Genomic DNA, 12,830 nt, shown 5'->3' with positions numbered 1-12,830 from the left:
GCCTTCCGTTTGGATTGCAGCTGGGGCTGGGCTGCCTCTGCTCTGCTCTGAGTCTTTTTCTGTGTGGGTGGGCAGAGCTGTCGCCTCTTTCTTGTACTTTCCCATTTCTTACGCGGGATTGGTTCAGTAGCTCTCCAGTTGTTAAGAGAGAACTCAGAATAATCAAGAAACAAAGTAGAACAAAACTGCTAGAGCAACAGAAAGCGTTTCATCTGGGTGTTAACATGAAGATGACTGATACCTTTGAGGAAAAGGATAGGAAAACTTCGTGTATGTAGAGCAGTTGCAGAACATTTGCAGAAAGCTTCCTGTTATAGCAGAGTGCTCCAAATGAATGTTAATATCAAGAATTTACTTGGGATTTGCACTCAATCAGGAGTGTTCGACTTTATGTGAATCCCCCCTCTTTCAGAAGAATGAACAATCCTTGTACAACTGGAAGGGAGGCAAAACCTTCAACTGAGGACTTGGGGGATAAGAAGGAAGGAGAATATATTAAACTCAAAGTCATCAGACAGGATAGCAGTGAGATTCACTTCAAAGTGAAAATGACAACACATCTCAAGAAACAAAGAATCATACTGTCAAAGACAGGGAGTTCCCATGAATTCACTCAGGTTTCGCTTTGAAGATCAGAGAACTACTGATAATCACACTCCAAAAGAACTGGGAATGGAGGAAGAAGATGTGATTGAACTTTATCAGGAACAAACAGGGGGTCGTTCAACAATTTTGATATTTTTCTTTTTTTCTTTTCCCTTAATCCTTTTTATTTTTAAAAATAGTCCTTTTGTAATGTGGTGTTCAAAACAGAATTGAAAACTGGCACCCCATCTCTTTAGAACATCTGGTAATTTGAATTCTAGTGCCCATTATTCATTATTGTTTGTTTTCATTGTGCTGATTTTTGGTGATCAAACCTCAGCCCTGTTCATATCGCCGTCTCCTTTTTAAAAATTACGTGTGTGCACAGAGAGGCCGCCTTTTCCAGGACTGTGCAGTTACAGGCTTGTGATAAATAATATTGACTAATGCGAGTGTTCATAATGACTTTCCAATTGGCTCTGAAGTTCTAGCATGTGATCGCTTCACTCCTGGACTGTGAATTTCAGTGGGAGATGGAAGTTTTCCAGAAAACTGAACTGTGGAAAAATAACCTTTCCTTAACTTGAAGCTACTTTTAAAATCTGAGGGTCTGGACCAAAAGAAGAGGAATATCAGGTTGGAGTCAAGGTGACAGAGGTGGTGAAAATAATGACTAACTCCAAAGATGGCTTCACTGAAGAGAAAGCATTTTAAGCCTATGGTTGTCACTGACAAGAAGTTTCAGAGTAATATGAACAGAAAGTATCACTAATATATTTGGTCTTCAAGTATTTAGCAGGATTCTCCTTCTCAAATTGAAATAATTACTTGTAAAACTGTACTGCATATATTTTAAATAGAATATTTTAAATTGCAGCTAAACTTGACATGTTTAATTGAGCTATTTATTTTTAAGTTTTCTGTTTCTTGACATAAGAATGTTGACTAATTTAATCCTGCTTAAATAATTTTATACATTTATGTTTTTATTCTCTCAGAAAAATTACCACGTACTCTTTACTAAGTGTACAGAACTCTCTATGCTATCTTAAATTTTGTCTTCCTCTTATTTTTCCTACCTTAATTTTCTGCTTCTATTAATATATTCACTTATCCTCATCTCATTTTCCTTATATATTTTATAAGATGCTATAATTCTCTTTATTATGAGGTACACACACCTATGTAGTTTCTTCGAGCAGACTCAAAATGATAAATTATATTTAGTCATTAGTAGTCTCTGCATAGCTTCTATGACATAAAAAAGCATGCTGACCTAAGTGTCCATCCACAGATGAATGGATAAAGAAGATGTGGCACATATATACAATGGAATATTACTCAGCCATAAAAAGTAACAAAATTGAGCTATTTGTAATGAGGTGGATGGACCTAGAGTCTGTCATACAGAGTGAAGTAAGTCAGAAAGAGAAAGACAAATACCGTATGCTAACACATATTTATGGAATCTAAGAAAAAATATATATCATGAAGAACCTAGGGGTAAGACAGGAATAAAGACACAGACCTACTAGAGAATGGACTTGAGGATATAGGGAGGGGGAAGGGTAAGCTCTGACAAACTGAGAGAGTGGCATGGACATATATACACTACCAAACGTAAAATAGATAGCTAGTGGGAAGTAGCCGCATAGCACAGGGAGATCAGCTCAGTGCTTTGTGACCACCTAGAGGGGTGGGATAGGGAGGGTCGGAGGGAGGGAGATGCAAGAGGGAAGAGATATGGGAACATATGTATATGTATAACTGAGTCACTTTATTATAAAGCAGAAACTAACACACTATTGTAAAGCAATTATACTCCAATAAAGATGTAAAAATAAATAAATAAAATAAATAAATGCTGGGGAGGGTGTGGAGAAAAGGGAACCCTCTTGCACTGCTGGTGGGAATGTGAATTGGTACAGCCACTATGGAGAACAGTATGGAGGTTCCTTAAAAAACTAAAACTAGAACTACCATTCGACTCAGCAATTCCTCTGCTGGCATATACCCTGAGAAAACCATAATTCAAAAAGTGTCATGTACCAAAATGTTCATTGCAGCTCTATTCACAAGAGTCAGGAGATGGAACAATCTAAGTCTCCATCATCGGATGAATGGATAAAGAAGATGTGGCACATATATATAATGGAATATTACTCAGCCATAAAAAGAAACGAAATTGAGTTATTTGTACTGAGGTGGATGGACCTAGAGTCTGTCATACAGAGTGAAGTCAGAAAGAGAAAGACAAATACCGTACGCTAACACATATATATGGAATTTAAGGAAAAAAATGTCATGAACAACCTAGGGGTAAGACAGGAATAAAGACACAAACCTACTACAGAATGGACTTGAGGATATGGGGAGGGGGAAGGGTAAGCTGTGACAAAGTCTGAGAGTGGCATAGACATATATACGCTACCAAATGTAAAATAGATAGCTAGTAGGAAGCAGCCACATAGCACAGGGAGATCAGCTCGGTGCTTTGTGACCACCTAGAGGGGTGGGATAGGGAGGGCGGGAGGGAGGGAGACGCCAGAGAGAAGAGATATGGAAACATATGTATATGTATAACTGAGTCACTTTGTTATAAAGCAGAAACTAACACACCATTGTAAAGCAATTATACTCCAATAAAGATGTAAATATATATATATATATATATATATATATATATATATATAAAAGAAATAAAAGGAATCCAAATTGGAAAAGAAGGAAAGCTGTCACTGTTTGCAGATGACATGATACTATACACAGATAATCCTAAATATGCTACCAGAAAACTACTAGAGCTAATCAATGAATCTGGTAAAGTATCAGGATACAAAATTAATGCACAGAAATCTCTGGCATTCCTATACACTAATGATGAAAAATCTGAAAGAGAAATTAAGGGAACACTCCCATTTACCATTGCAACAAAAAGAATAAAATACCTAGGAATAAACTACCTAAGGAGACAAAAGACCTGTATGCAGAAAACTGTAAGACAGTGATGAAAGAAATTAGAGGTGATACATACAGATGGAGACATAAACCATGTTTTTGGATTGGAAGAATCAACATGTGAAAATGACTATACTACTCAAAGCAATCTACACATTCAATGAAATCCATATCAAACTACCACTGGCATTTTTCACAGAACTAGAACAAAAAATTTCACAATTTGTATGGAAATACAAAAGACCCCACATTGCCAGAGCAATGTTTAGAAAGAAAAGCGGAGCTGGAAGAATCAGGCTCCCAGTCTTCAGAATATATTACAAAGCTACAGTAATCAAGAAAATATGGTACTGGCACAAAAACAGAAATATAGATGAATGGAACAGGATAGAAAGCCCAAAGATAAACCCATGCACATATGGTCCCCTTATTTTTGATAAATGAGGCAAGAATATACAATGTAGAAAAGACAGCCTCTTGAATAAGTGGTGCTGGGAAAACTGGACAGCTACATGTAAAAGAATGAAATTAGAACACTCCCTAACACCATACACAAAAGTAAACTCAAAATGGATTAAAGACCTAAATGTAAGGCCGGACACTGTAAAACTCTTAGAGGAAAACATAGGCAGAATACTCTATGATATAAATCACCGCAAGATCCTTTTGACCCACTTCCTAGCGAAATGGAAATAAAAACAAAAATAAACAAATGAGACCTAATGAAACCTAAAAGCTTTTGCACAGCAAAGGAAACCATAAACAAGATGAAAAGACAACTGCCAGAATGGGAGAAAATATTTGCAAGTGAAACATCTGACAAAGGATTAATCTCCAAAATTTACAAGCAGATCATGTAGCTCAATATCAAAAAAACAAACAACCCAATCCAAAAATGGGCAGAAGACCTAAATAGACATTTCTCCAAAGAAGATATACAGATCGCCAACAAACACATGAAAGTATGCTCAACATCACTAATCATTAGAGAAATGCAAATCAAAACTACAATGAGGTATCACCTCACACCAGTCAGAATGGCCATCATCAAAAAATCTAGAAACAATAAATGCTGGAGAGGGTGTGGAGAAAAGGGAACCCTTTTGCATTGCTGGTACCAATTTAAATTGAGACAGCCACTATGGAGAACAGTATGGAGGTTCCTTAAAAAACTAAATATAGAACTACCATTCGACTCAGCAATCCCTCTGCTGGCATATACCCTGAGAAAACCATAATTCAAAAAGAGTCATGTACCAAAATGTTCATTGCAGCTCTATTTACAATAGCCCGGAGATGGAAGCAACCTAAGTGTCCATCATCGGATGAATGGATAAAGAAGATGTGGCACATATATACAATGCAATATTACTCAGCCATAAAAAGTAACGAAATTGAGTTATTTGTAGTGAGGTGGATGGACCTAGAGTCTGTCATACAGAGTGAAGTAAGTCAGAAAGAGAAAGACAAATACCGTGTGCTAACATATAAACATGGAATCTAAGAGAAAAAATGTCACAAAGAACCTAGGGCTAAGACGGGAATAAAGACACAGACCTACTAGAGAATGGAGTTGAGGATATGGGGAGGGGGAAGGGTAAGCTGTGACAAAGTGAGAGAGTGGCATGGACATATATACACTACCAAACATAAAATAGATAGCTAGTGGGAAGCAGCCGCATAGCACAGGGAGATCAGCTTGGTGCTTTGTGACCACCTAGAAGGGTGGGATATGGAGGGCGAGAGTGAGGGAGACGCAGGAAGGAAGAGAAATGGGAACATATGTATATGTATAACTGATTCACTTTGTTATAAAGCAGAAACTAACACGCCATTGTAAAGCAATTATACTCCAATAAAGATGTAAAATAAAATTAAAAAAAGAGTCATGTACCAGAATGTTCACTGAAGTTGTATTTACAATAGCCATGACATGGAAGCAAGTTAAGTGTCCACCAACAGATGAGTGGATAAATAAGGTGTGGCACATGAATACAATGGAATATTACTCAGCCATAATAAGAAACGAAATTGAGTTATTTGTAGTGAGGTAGATGGACCTAGAGTCTGTCATACATAGTGAAGTAAGTGAGAAAGAGAAAAACAAATACTGTATGATAACACATATACATGGTATCTTAAAAAAAAATGGTTCTGAAGAACCTAGGGGCAGGACAGGAATAAAGATGTAGACAAAGAGAATGGACTTGAGGACACGGGGTGGGGGAAGTGTAAGCTTGGATGAAGTGCGAGAGTAGCATGGACATATATACACTACCAAACGTAAAATAGATAACTAGTGGGAAGCAGCCGCATAGCACAGGGAGATCAGCTTGGTGCTTTGTGACCACCTAGAAGGGTGGGAAAGGGAGGGTGAGAGGGAGATGCAAGAGGGAGGGGATATGGTGATATTTGTATATGTATAGCTGATTCACCTTGTTATAAAGCAGAAACTAACCCACAATTGTAAAGCAATTATACTCTAATAAAGATGTTTAAAAAAAAAAAAAACAAAGTTAGAACTGCTCTAACTAGAGTCCCCATTTCCTACTCTCCTACCCTTTCCCGCTCACTTCCTTTGACCAAGCATGACAAACACTGCCCAAAATTCTTTTCAGTTAGCCTCGTACAGAGGATGATATACAAGTGAGATGGCTCAGTGTTCATTTTTTGTTTTTCACCATCTTTGTTGAACTTCGTGAGAAACTATCAGCATTGCTTGCTTAGGCGTTATGAGACATAGTGGAGAATTATCAGGTTTTGGTTCACACAAACCTAGGTAAGAGTTGTAGATCCTCTACTGACTGGTTAGTTGTCTAATTTGGGGACAGTTCATCTGACCTCTGTATTCAATTTCCTTTTCCCAACATGAAGAAGGTATACATTAGTATCTACTGACTGGGAGAATATGCAATGGTAAAAATTCTGTACAAAATTAAAGAACACTTTAAAATACATTTATATTTTATTATATAACAGTACATGTATCTATGAGATATTTGCTCCATTTGCAGTTAATACTTGTTATACATATTAAGTTTTGGTTCCTTTGCCATAATTCTGTGGTCACTTGAGGTCCAAAGACCACTTGTTGCTGTGACAAGGACTTCTAATTGGCTTCCAATATCCATTCTCACCTTATTATCAAATAAGTTTTAGTTAGCCACATAGATGCCTGAACAATGACTATATTCCATGGCCTCCCGTGCAACTATGAGTGGCAATGCCATTAAGTTATGACCAATGCGATGTAAGCGTATGTGAAATAGGCAACATCAAGGAATGCAGATAGAGAGACAAAATGACATCTTATTTATCATCCCTTTTCAGCTGGCTGGAATGCCAAAAGTTACATCTGAACCTGGAGCAGCTATTTGGGTTATGAATAGGAAAACTATGTTGAGAAAGTAGAGCAGTCGTACTGTGATCCTGGACCACTGATCGTTGTGGAGCACCCATACTAGGCTGATCCACCAAGCTGGACCTTTATGTGAAAGAAATCAATTTTTAATCCATTGTTACAATTTTCTTTTATAACAGCTGAATAATATTCTAATGTAGTTGGAAACCACTGAAATAATGTATGTGAAAGAGCTGATCAATGTTAGTGACATCTTATAATTGCCTAGGTCAGTTCTTCCCTTCCTTGAGCTAACTCCCCTTGGGTTTGTCCTATAACTCTGTAATACTGCTGGGTTATGGACTTGTGGGCCTCTGAAAGATTAGAAAAAACCTCCCTTCCCCTAGGCAACACATCCCATGCTACATTAGTTATTTTGACCTCCATGAACAGTTATGCATAGCAGTTCTCTGAGATATCCTCTGAATTCTCTGAAGCAATAATATGCAGTACTTTTTATAAGAGGCACTTTTGATTATTAGCTTCAGTGAAAGTAATAGGCAGGCAGATTTGTGGTGCTGTTTCCATGTGTATTCAAGAATGCATTGCTATTTCATAACGCTCCTTGTTACTCACAACCTGACTGGACAGTGTTGAAATCAAATGGAAATTGACACAATTTATTACCTTTAAATTGTGTATTATAAAAATATTATAAACAATAAAAATTATTCAGAATTAATAGAACATAAAGCACTATTTTTTCTCCTAGTGAAATTATAGGTGGAACTGGATCATATCTGGGTAGTAATGAAACATCCTGTTAACTTTCAATTACAGTCCTGAACAGCACCACTTGCGCATGTGCTCTCTTTCTCTCTCTCTCTATGATAGATATTATAATTAAGAGTTTAGACCAGAAGATAATACAATCGACTGAACACTAAATGCATTACATGATAATAATTGAATTCTCATATTTTAATATGCACACACTATTTAGAAAGTCAAAATCACACCAAAACCAGAACGTTTAATTGCTGTAGAAAGAGACACATTGGCTGGGCTACAAACAATGAAATATCACCACATCCCCTTATTTTTTTATGTGATGTTTTGTTCCCTCAACTTTACAATGTTATTTTTGAGGTATTTAATGCCATTAACTATTGCAATGAGATATTGAGAAGTTTTATTCTTTATTAGGATTGAGGATATATGCTTACAACCAAATTCTTAAAGAACTCTGTGCTTAATGTTCTGCTCCTAACTGCAACAGCACATCACTGTGGCACCTCCATTAGCTTGTTCAATATTCCAGAGACTGCTTTGCCTGGCAATTGGAGAGCATCAGGAAGATAAACTCTATGAGAGCCATCTATTCGTTCGAATACAGAGCACGCCTGTTGACATCTTAAATGATAATTAGTAAATAAGGGACTCAAGCCTCATTCAGAATTGATACAAGATGAATTGTCTCTTTTCTCTTTCTCCAAATACAGAACTCGAATGGAAACTAAAGCAGAGTTCTCCCTTTGGTAAGCTAGTTGTGCTTTAAGTTTGAAGAGTGAGAAAAACAATTCTCAAAGCATAGGTTTACTTTCAGAGAAAGAGAGAGGAAGAAGTTTTTAAAAGAAAAGGTATTTCACTGTCATTGTAAAAAAAAATGCATGAATGATTTTGTAGGCCATGCCAAGAGAAACAAGGATACTTCGAGGGTCACATGGACCCTAGTACTAATTAGGATGCTCGCTGTGAGCCATTGCTTATAGGTTTCAGGGCCTGTACTAACCAATTCTATCAAAGAACTTTAAAAGGACACAGAATGATAAATATTTATTGTCTTAGATCATGAATTTCTGATACCTCCTACTAAAGGGGACCAAAAGGGACCCCAGCGTAAATCCCACATAAAGGGAGTTAAGTGTGCATTGTCTCCCCTCATTGGACACCTGACACCGAGCCCCATTGGTAGATGGACACTTGGTGTTGGGCCCTGCTTGTCCAGCCGCCTCTGCCACTTCCCAAGGGCTGCTGGGGGCTCAGGCTGGGTGGGGAGGCACTGCCCGAGACCCGCAGGTCACCCTGTTGTTGGTGTTGAGCCCATTCAGTTCTCAACCATCAGTCTCTCCATTTCCCCAACATCTTGGTTTTAAGAAACATAGCAGGCCTTTTGTACCAGGCTTTTTGGTTTGTTGTTTGTTTGGGTCATGTTAAGATATTAATTTTGAGATTTGTTTTTTAGTTGTATCCACCCTATTTCAGGTTATTTTCAGTGATGTCATAGGTGTATATGACATGTGTATGGTTCTTTTTAACCCTTCCTGTTTTTGGGGGGGTTTTTTTAGAGGAAACTTTGAAGATAAACTCCTTCTTGATATAGATATATATTTTTTTCTTTAGCAACTTGTTATCACTGGAATCAAAGGGAAAAAGTGATTTCTTTTTGCATTGGTTGTGTTTGTATGTCACAAATAAAGGACACTTTGTTCAAAAACATTGCACATTATGAAAAATACACTTAACCTTGAATATCAGCATGGCTATAGCTTATTTAGAAAAAACAAAACAAAACATTTAAAGGCAGCGTTGTTAATAACCAGAAAGAGTTCTCTACTTACCTATGTGGTGGAAAATTATCTCATGGCAATATGTTTTAGTGACACCAGAATATTTCTCTCTTTAGATTTTTGGGGTGGAGAAAATTGCTGTTCTGAAAAGTAGTAATATCAACATACACTATTACTGGAACAAAGAGTGTGATTAATCCATATTCTGCAACAGTTCCTCACTAAGCTATATTTAGTATAAAGAGGAGAAAAGTCTTAGCCTTCCTTCCTCATGCAGTTGTAGTTGCTTGATTGTTATGTTTGAAACTGAATCTGTAGGTATACTGATGTATTTGTGAGAAAGAAAAGATGATTATATATTTTATTAAATTATAAGGTAGTTTGTTCTGGTATCTCATTCTGGCTCATGCTCTAGAGTCTTTTTATTCTTCTTTTTTGTATAGAAGACTGTAGGGAGGCCTGATTTGTCAGGGATATAGATTTCTGTCTAGTTAAAGGTCAGGTGCCAAACAACTGATTTGATCGCTGAGCCGTTAGGTCATTAAGTTGCCTGAAATAACCTAGTTGCAAATGTTCATTGGTGATCCAGTCTGAGACTCTGCACTTAGGGATTGCATTAGCATCTGTGGAAAACTACTAAGTTGAATTTTGCCTTTGGAATTGCAAAAAAAAAAAAATGTAGTCAGAGATGGGTATGCCACCGGAGTAGAAATTTGCATATGAAACTACTTGTGATTTGAAGATATATAAACGTCCTCTTCCTTTTCAAGCCTTTTCCTATGACCTGAAATTCTACTATTAGGAATTTCTTTATTTTTTTTACATTCAAACTGTGGCAACCCTGGGGAGTGAGATGACAAAGCCCTGGAATATGAAGGATCGGGCTGCGTGGACTGCAGCCGTACTGAGCTTGTGAACAAAATGGGAATGCTGAGTACCTGTAGGAAGGTATTGAGAGAAATGGGCAGGGAGGCCTATGCCAAATTGACCCTTCTTCAAAATCTTGCTAACAGACTTTTCCAATCCTATTTTACAGAATCTAAAGAAACTTAAAGCTCATAAAATGAGGAGCACTGGACTTAGAGTCCAGGGTCCTAGCCCCAGCTATGTTCATTCATTGCATGCCCTAGGACAAGTCAGTGAACTCCTATGAAGAAAATCGTGTAAAATATGGTAATTTGAGTTGATGCTCTCAAAGCCCTAACATTCTGTATTTTATATTTTAGGTAGCTAGAATTTTGTTTATTATCTAGAGAAGGGCATAACATCTAGCAAACTGATGAATTATGTTTCCGTTTCAACTATTATTGCCCAGATCAGTTGTTTAAACCATAGTCTTTCCTGATTATGACTTTCAAGGTATGGTTCTGTTTTGCAATTTTGGAAGGGGGGCTGTATTTCCACATGTCATAGTGGAAAAGGTATCTTGTTTCAATTTTGTCACTAAGCTTCATGAAATTCCACTTTACTCCTTCTAACTTAGTTTCATTATTTCTGAGGTCTTTTTAGCTATTCTATTATATCCTTTTCTAATCACTCCACATATCAGTCCATCATACATGTATACATTTTAGCTTTTACATTGTTTTCAGCAAAACCAGAATTTAATAATTCTATATGGCTGTCATATAGCAATGATTTAAAAGAACTTCTTTTAACTAATTTAACTTCATTTAACTAACTAACCTAACTTCTTGTAGTCTTTAAACTAATTTCTGATGGAGCCATCTTTGCTAGCTCCCTAAATTCTTTTCATAAACTACTTATGGAGGTTTTATAACTCCTGAGAGCAAGTGTCCTCACGTTAGATAGTTTAAGTGCCCACATCATAGCTTTTTGGTCATTTTTAGTCATTCCCCTGTGAGTCAGCCACCTCAGGCTGCTTACGTGTTTCTATGTTCTTCCAACTCCCATACCCAGAGAACGTTATATATAGATATAGATATGTATTTATATAAATATCTATATCGTCAATTTATATATATTTTAGATATGGATTCAGATATTGATATAGAGATGTGCATAAAAGAAAACTGACATGTGGAGATACTTAAAAATATTGGTCTTAATTTGGATCAATTTAATGCCATTTTACAAACATTTGCTGAGCATCTACTGTGTACCTTACTCTGTTAGTCTGAGGTAGAAAATAGTCCCCTGACCTCAGGGAGATCCCAGTCTAGAAGACATTACAAAATCCTTCACCTTTCTGTTTTCTTGTAGATTGGTTTTAAAGGGAAAACTATCAGGTTTGAAAACTTTCCCAATAAATCTATATACTCCTGGATGTATATCATGACTTTGCATTTATGCTAGACTGCTCTGAAAGTAAAAATGCAGAGTTGATGCCACTCTCTGGAATCCTCTGTGATTGTTATTGGTCAAGCAGTTCCATATAGAATCACATCTCAAAGGAAATCAATTTTTTTCCTTCCAATGAAGCTCATAGACTAATATGTCAGTTAACATTTAGAATGGACCAAGGCCTCACACCTTCCAGTCTTCCAGTTTCATTTATTTTGTTGGTATGTATGCTTTATTTAACTTGAATCAAATCCGGGGCATTTTGCCTCTTGTCTACGTTATTAACTACAAGCATATACTGTCTCTTTTATGTCATGCAAAAGTATAAATGTTGGGACTTCCCTGGTAGTCCAGTGGTTAAGACTCTGCGCTCCCAATGCAGGGGGCCTGGGTTCAATCCCTGGTCGGGGAACTAGATCCCACATGCATGTCACAACTAAGAGTTCGCATGCTGCAACTAAGAGTCCACATGCCACAACTAAGAAGCCCGCATGCCGCAACTAAAAGATCCCGCATGCTGCAATGAATATCCTGCATGCCGCAACTAAGACCCAACGTAGCTAAAGTAAATAAATAATTTTTTTAAAGTATAAATGTTGTCCTTAGAATTTATGAAAAGATTTACAATAGGGAAATTTAGGGTTAAACTAGTATCTCAGTTAAATATTGTAAACTAGCTGTAGATACCATTACTTATTACTCTTAAGCAGGCCCTCTAAAAATGTTTTTAAAATTCATGTTTATCATTGATAATGTCCATTTTGGACAACATGAAATATTTCACACATATAAAAAATATACACCATGTGTATATGTAAGATACAAGGAATATAATGACCTCTTATGTAGTCACTATCCATCTTAAAGATAACCACTATCTTAAATTACATTTTTAATAAAAAATTGAGAAAATATTTGCAAATGAAGCAACTGACAAAGGAGTAATCTCCAAAATTTACAAGCAGCTCATGCAGCTCAATATCTAAAAAAGAAACAGCCCAATGCAAAAATGGACAGAAGACCTAAATAGACATTTCTCCAAAGAAGATATACAGATCGCCAACAAACATATG

At 36.8% G+C, this 12,830-nt stretch overlaps 1 pseudogene; it reads left to right on the top strand.

The window, feature by feature from the left end:
- Window positions 1-416: 416 nt before the first annotated feature.
- LOC114905908 lies at window positions 417-729 on the top strand (annotated as a pseudogene).
- Window positions 730-12,830: the final 12,101 nt, after the last annotated feature.

The sequence above is a fragment of the Monodon monoceros genome, unplaced genomic scaffold (assembly GCF_005190385.1).
Source record: "Monodon monoceros isolate NGI ecotype Baffin Bay Population unplaced genomic scaffold, NGI_Narwhal_1 Super_Scaffold_22, whole genome shotgun sequence".
In the NCBI taxonomy this organism is placed as follows: domain Eukaryota; kingdom Metazoa; phylum Chordata; class Mammalia; order Artiodactyla; family Monodontidae; genus Monodon; species Monodon monoceros.
The sequence above is the reverse complement of the archived record's forward strand: the minus strand, read 5'-3'. Positions and strand labels throughout refer to the sequence as shown.